The 7500-nt window shown below is 45.8% G+C and overlaps 1 protein-coding gene across 1 annotated transcript in view; it reads left to right on the top strand.

Moving 5' to 3' along the window:
* The window catches only part of cadpsa (Ca2+-dependent activator protein for secretion a), a gene marked incomplete at both ends in the record, with an annotated part of 105015 nt that overhangs the window by 8779 nt on the left and 88736 nt on the right, over positions 1–7500 (top strand). The gene's annotated exons all lie outside the window — the stretch shown is intronic.

The raw sequence follows: 7500 nt of genomic DNA, 5'->3' as shown, positions 1-7500 counted from the left end.
CGCACGTGCGTGCGAGGACACGGAAGCTTTATGCCAGTCCAAACCCTGTGTCTCTGTGACCTTCGAGGACACGGAAGCTTTATGCCAGTCCAAACCCTGTGTCTCTGTGACCTTCGAGGACACGGAAGCTTTATGCCAGTCCAAACCCTGTGTCTCTGGGACCTTCCTGTGTGGAGATATGGGGATTTACTGTCAATTCCCCCCTTTGACATGAATGGGAGGAATTTTTTACTTCTGAATCTGTCCAAAAAATTAATGGAGGTGAAAGGTCGAACGTGATTCGGATCTGCTTAAAAGTGTAATGGGTTCTAAGTAGGTATGTCACAATCCAATCTTTGAGATCGAGTTCAGGGGCCGATCAAGGCGTTTTTATTTTTAAGCATGATCAAAGTCTGCGAGTTAAGTGGGGCATTTGAGCTTCTGTACCAATCCAGAGATCAGAGCTAAAAAGGCCTCTTTCAGACGGAACACGTTTGCAGGGCGCAGAATGCGAGGCGCTCTGCACTGCCTTTTAAAAAGTTGCTTGTGAACATGATGCAGTGATCATGTCCAAAACTACAACACAGTACACAGTCTAATCTAGCTAGCTTACATAAGTAGCCTACACACTTGGATGCTAGCCTCAAGCTAACAGTTATAGAGAATACTGGGTCAATTCAATTAAGAACATGGAATAGTGACTCTTAACCACAGCAGATGAGGGTATAAATATAGAACATGTTTGATGCAGCTTGATCTTGTTAATATATTATCTTAGTCAACAATGTCCAACATTCTTTACTTTGCAGTTGCATTTTCTCTCTGGATTGATAGATTTCTTCTTGGCACTCTGCAAGCGTTATTTCATGCAGCTCAAATATCTCCAAAGCTGCCGGTGCTAATCACGCGTTGACAAAATCTCTGAATAGCTGCAGTTGGGACATTTTTGCGGTTTAAAATGAGGACATTACCAGTTGCTCTTCTAGGAAGCGCTGTGTGTAGCCACACACATTCTCTGGTAGCTGTTAAGGAATTCCAAATTAAAAGTCTTAAAAACAATTATACTTTTTTAGTTGCAATAAGAGCTCTATCACATTTTAAATACTTTACACAATAAGGCAACATAAAATAAACCTTTATTAATCCCTAGGAGTGGAAATTCATCTTATTCTTTTACCAAAAAAATCGGATTGGGAAGGACTCGGATCGGCCGATACTCAATATTAAATGATCGGATCGGGGACATCCCTAGTTCTAAGTACTTAAACTTAAACTACTAAACCTCCACCAAATTGAATGAAAATAGGTCTGGTAGTTTTTTGTATAATCCTGCTAAAGAACCAACCAACCAACCAACCAACACATGCCACTGAAAACATTACCTCTCGCCCAGCTCTGTCACTGGGGCGGAGGTAAATCTCTAAACGCATTAATATATAGTTCTATCTATGTTACTATATGTTGTTGCGTGGAGCTAGTGTTCTGTGAAAGATGTGCTGAATAATAATGACTCTGCAATTAATTTAATGGGACTTAGATTAAGATCCGTGATACAAACACACCCATGCACACACAGACACACATAACACATGGCCACACACACATACACACGTGTACACGCATACACACACACATGCACACACACAAACACAAATAGAAACAAATAGGCTGCATGTTTCCTATGCCACTGGTGCAGGTTTGGGAGGGCGCCACATTGCCCTGTGTCTGTTAAACCAGGAAACATCTGGCAGCACATCTGTCCTGCTGTATGAGGTGTCCTCATATGAACTGTGACCCCACCCTGATGTTAGTGAACTCTGACCTAGAGATGTAACACTATGAACATTTCACGTAAAAATGACAGAACCAAAATGATCAGGGTTATCAGTATTATTGCGGTATTGCGGCCATTCACTTCCACTCATTATTTAGACCAGAATTATGCAAAAACTACTGTACGGATTTTCACCTTAAAACCCACCTTAGAATCCACCTTAGAACCCACCTTAGAACCCACCTTAGAACCCACTTTAGAACCTACCTTAGAACACACCTTAGAACACACCTTAGAACTCATTGGAGCGGATCCGAATCACGGGCCGGGTCCACGAATAAAAACAAAACTCCATGTGCACACGCACACAATCACAGAAACCACAGGCGGAGGTCTGCGCTCTCCGAGCACCATTTCTAGTAATGATCATTTTATTCCGATAAATGTAATGGGATTTTACCCCGGTTTATCATCATACTGGTTATTGTTACATCTCTTTTTTGACTCCTCCCAGGGTGGTTCCCTGTTGTCAGTGTGGGCCACCACTCTCTAAACTCCATTATGTTGACTGACAGTGATCCTAGTCATTCTGGTTGGACCCCTCCCCCACCCCCCGGAGTCTTCTCAACGGAGAGGATGATAGGCTCTGTGCACCAGCTCCACTACTTCCTGAAAGGAAGTGGACATCTTTATTTCCTGTCCTATACTATTGGATTTAGTGATTTATCAGGTGTGCGCTGGGTGTGTCGCACACCTGATCAATCACTTAATCCAATCATATAGGACAGGAAATAAAGATGCCCACTTCCTTTCAGGAAGTAGTGGAGCTGGTGCACAGAGCCTATTGCTACTGGTGCTTGCTAGGACCGTTTCATGACACTCATACAGTATGGGACTTGTGTACTGTATGTGTTGCTACTGTACTAGCACACTATAGAGTTGGCTTAGTGTGTTTGTGTGTGTGTGTGTGTGTGTGTGTGTATGCCTGAGTGTGTGAGAGGGTCATTGTTTACATATCACCATGGTGACACAAAGGATTAAGAGTGAGTGAGAAAGAGAGAGAAAGAGTGCAAGAGAGAAGGAGTGTGTGTGTGTGTGTGTGTGTGTGTGTGTGTGTGTGTGTGTGTGTGTGTGTGTGTGTGTGTGTGTGTGTGTGTGTGAGAGAGAGAGAGAGAGAGAGAGAGAGAGAGAGAGAGAGAGAGAGAGAGAGAGAGAGAGAGAGAGAGAGAGAGAGAGAGAGAAAGTGGGACTTGGAGGGGGATTTGGTTTTACGGGGCATTAACGCTGCTCCAGACAGTATTAGAACCCAGCAGACAGACAGGTGCATCCCCAGCAGACAGACAGGTGCATCCCCAGCAGACAGATTGACAGACAGGTGCTTCTCGTAGGAGGGTTAACCTAACCATATTAACCTTAGTGTGTGTGTGTGTGTGTGTGTGTATGTGTGTGTGTTTGTGTGTGTGTGTGTGTGTGTGTTACAGAGCATACGGAGAGTACACCATCATTATAGGGCTTAAGATAATAAGCCAACAGATTTCTTCCAGGTTGCATTTAAAATATTCGGCCAGGGATGTAATCCTCAGACGGTTGGATTTGACGGTGTAGACCCACGTCCCCTCACTCGCCCTGCCGAGGCCCATGACTGGAGCGAGCAGAGCAGGCATCTGGAGGGGAAAGGCCTCCTTTAAATCCAGTCTCCTCTCTCTCTCTCTCTCTCCCTCTCTCCCTCTCTCTCTCTCTCTCTCCCCCTCTCCCCCTCTCTCTCTCTGTCTCTCTCTCTCTCTCCCTCCCTCTCTCCCCCTCCCCCCCTCTCTCTCTCTCTCTCTCCCTCTCTCCCCCTCTCTCTCTCTCTCTCTCTCTCTCTCCCTCTCTCCCCCTCTCCCCCCTCTCCCCCTCTCCCCCTCTCTCTCTCTCTCTCTCTCTCTCTCTCCCTCTCCCCCCCCCTCTCTCTCTCTCTCCCCCCCCCCCCTCTCTCTCTCTCTCTCTCTCTGGATGTGTTTCTGTCTGTCTCTGCCTCTCTCTCTCTCTCTCTCTGGATGTTTTTCTGTCTGTCTGTCTGCCTCTCTCTCTCTCTCTCTCTCTCCCTCCCTCTCTCTCTCTCCCTCTCTCCCCCTCCCCCCCCCCTCTCTCTCTCTCTCTCTCTGGATGTTTTTCTGTCTGTCTCTGCCTCTCTCTCAGTCCGTGAGCCAGACCACCCACGGGTGTCATCTGGGTTGGGCTATTTTCTTCTTCATATATTCGGTATGTCCACATTATTTATTGATACTGTATGATAACCTTTGCAGAGGAGTAGCATAACAATAGTTATCATGCATTCACTATTTTGACCATACAAATGCCATACGTGAATAGTGGGCATTCTCCGATGTAGCAAATGTTAATCTTTTGTCAGTTTCATTTGTTACATCGCTCACATGCCACGCCATACTAGTACTATGAGCAGTGAAATATTTAAATGTGCACAATGAGCAATGTAACAAAAAAGTAAGTACAACAATTTGATATATAAACCAAATACTATGTATATATATATATATATATATATATATATACACACACACACACACACACACACACACACACACACATACAGTATACCGTATACTACAGATAAAATTGTGCCGTTGATTTAAATAGATACGGATCTGAATCTAGCGAGAGTATTGGTGTGTGTACTATGTATAGAATATATTACAGATATGTAGATCCACATGTTTATGTACAGAATGTAGGTAGGTGTAAGTATACCTACAGTATAAGGTGCTGTTGTGCTGAGTATAGCTACGAGTTAAGTCCAGAGATCAACAGACAGTGACCTCATTAAGGAACCTTTCAGGCGATTGCCCTTCTGGTCTTAATTGCCCTTTGTCTGGAATATTATTCTAATAAACTCTAAAAAGATATAGCCGTGTTTCTCCATCAGCATAAATAAGTTGTATCCATATCCTTTGCATACAGGGATAGTTTTACAAGCAGGACAACAGTGTTGTCCATGAAAAGCATCCCGGTAAAAGTGAGGTCTCACCCCCGGTACCCTAATAAATATACCCCTCAAGATACACCCATATTACTACAGTATCTGTAGCCAATCATACAAGAAGAAGAAGAAGAAGAAGAAGAAGGCTTTATTTGTCACACGACACAACACACGCATGCAATGGGCTGACATGGGCGACATGACAATCACACACACACACACACACACACACTGTAAATCACTGTAAATGTCTGTAAATCCCCCTGGAGTCTGATCCAGCCGCCTCTGTATATATAGCCATGTTTTTGATTTGTCGATGGGGGGGTGCTGAGCGATTTATCAACGGGGGGGGGTGCTGAGAGATTTGTCGACTGGCCAGTTAGCCTGGCGGCCACCTGGGGGCCGGCGGCCGTTGTCACCGGCGGCCGTTCTGTGATTCTCCAGAACCTACAGATGGCCAGCACGGCCCTGGGTGAATGTTTGGGTCTTGGCTCATGGATCATCTCTCTCACTTTCTCTGGCTTTTTTTCTGTCGGTCCCTGCCTCTCTCTCTCTTTCTCTCTTCCTCTCTCTCTCTCTCTCTCTCTCCCTCCCTTCCTCTCTCTCTCTCTCTCTCTCTCTCTCTCTCCCTCCCTTCCTCTCTCTCTCTCTCTCTCTCTCTCAGACAGACTGGTGTACCTAAACTAAGTCTTGATAGGTTGTTTGTGTTTATGACCGTCGAAGCCAGGGTATGACCATAGCCCCTGGCTGCTCGATGACCTCTGACCCCGGTTAGAGAGCCTGTAATAACTATAAGGTTTCTTGGTGCTCCGCTCCCTGGCATAGTGGTCATGGTAACAGTTGCCAGGGGCAGCAGGGGGAGTGGACAGATGGAGGTGGAGATCCATGGGGTCGTGGGCGGAGCTTCAGACAGTGGCATTCCACTGGTCTCAAACATCAAAGGTTGTGTGGCTTCATTGGTCGGCTGGTCATCTTGAAAACAAGACACTAATCACATGAAAGGCCGGGCGACCATGCATCTTCATCATGGAGAGCGTGGCGCTCTCCTGTGAATAGAGCAGAAAATAGAATGATTACTAATGTCTAATTTCCCCGGGCTCACAATAAATCATAACAGCAGATTCACTGACTGATTGGCTTATAGCCGATGATTCACTCAAGGGTTCCCGCAAGTCTCCAGAATGTTGTGCTCCATTTTGCTTTTGCAATCCTCCCATGCCGTCAGCACACTGAGCAGGTAGAGTACTGACAGCCCGTTCTCCTCTAGCTCCATGAATCTTTTATCACAGCCAGACTGTCTCTTGTCAGACACACACAGCCCACGGCTCGCTACTGGTACAATCCTCCCATCAGCCTCCAGCTAGATGGATGAAACACTCTGGTCTTTGTTCCTGTGCGTTTAGCTGGGAGGAGGAGGATGAGGAGGAGGAGGTGGGAGATGGAGGTGCGTGTGGGAGGGGGGGGGGGGCTACTATGGCAGCCTCAGCCTCAACCCTGGCCCCGTCTGCCTTTTGAACAATTTTAATAATCCATCAATTATTTACATCCATCATTCTGGCGTCTGGGTTAGCGAGGTGAGCACATGCACGTTGCAGCATGCACGTTTATCTGCCGAGGATAATGGGTTGTAGTCAAATAGAAATCATGGTGCTAATTAAATTTAATGCATTAAAAAATCCGCCCCCCACCCACACCCCAAGCCCCCCCCCCCCTGCTCCATGTCTGGGTCATTGTTGAGAGATCACGGTTTTCAATCGCCGGCAAGGGCTTTGGTCAGAAGTCAAATACGTCTATATTTTGCCTTCATTTGCCTCGTAAAGTTTGCAAATAAAGAGGGGGATGTTGAAAAGGGCGGACAGGATGACAGCGTGGAATATGTAATTGGTAATATGAGGACGGAGAGATGAGTGTTGCCAGGAGCGGGTCGTGCGCTTGGCAGCTCAATTATTTGTGCGCTGTACATGTCACAGGAAAACGTTTTCTGCCGGAGGGTTTGTCTTCATTATGTAAAAAAGTTTGGTGAATGAGGAGAAAGACTGTGTCCTCTCACAAGGAAACGACGAGAATAGAAAACCCAATTGACTTGTGTAGAAGATTTTTAACTGATCTAGTCAAAAAGGATTTGCCAAGATTCGATTCAAGATTCAAACAGGTTAAGTCTGGTTTATTGAGAAAACATACGAGCGCAAGGACTTCAGGACAACGCACGTGAGTGGTTTATCTAAGTGAAGTGCCCAAGTCTGGTCTTGCGCAGCCTTATATTCAAAGCAACACAGGTATGACGCTTCCAGGGATGTGATTGGCTAACCCATTGTACACGTCATATTAAATGGCGGACATCATCAACAGTGGTCGAGAATACAGACACGTGACATGAGAAAAGGCGGTAATTCTTGCAGGGACAATAGGACAAAGGATGGTTATTCTGGAGTAGACAACGTCTAGGTGTGTTGACCTCCTGGAGGTCATCCTGTCATGAATTAGATAAGCACAGCTATGTGAAAGGTTGAGGGAGGTGAGATGCGACTACAATTTCTATGACGCTTGCCATTACCATGATCCCTGCTATAACTCCTCCTATTGCAACTCTCCTTTTTAGAAGTGTAATTTTGCTCTAATCGAGCTAAAACTATAACGGGATGAACGGAGCGCATCGCCAAGGGACAGCTTACGATGGGTTCAGACCGCCCTTCGTAACGTATCCCTTGGTGAAAAACCACATCCACCACTGTGAACCTGTGAGCAGTGCTAGATGGGATACATACTGCAT

Source organism: Borostomias antarcticus (genome assembly GCF_949987555.1).
Source record: "Borostomias antarcticus genome assembly, chromosome: 7".
NCBI lineage: Eukaryota > Metazoa > Chordata > Actinopteri > Stomiiformes > Stomiidae > Borostomias > Borostomias antarcticus.
This window is presented reverse-complemented; position numbering and strand designations above follow the sequence as displayed.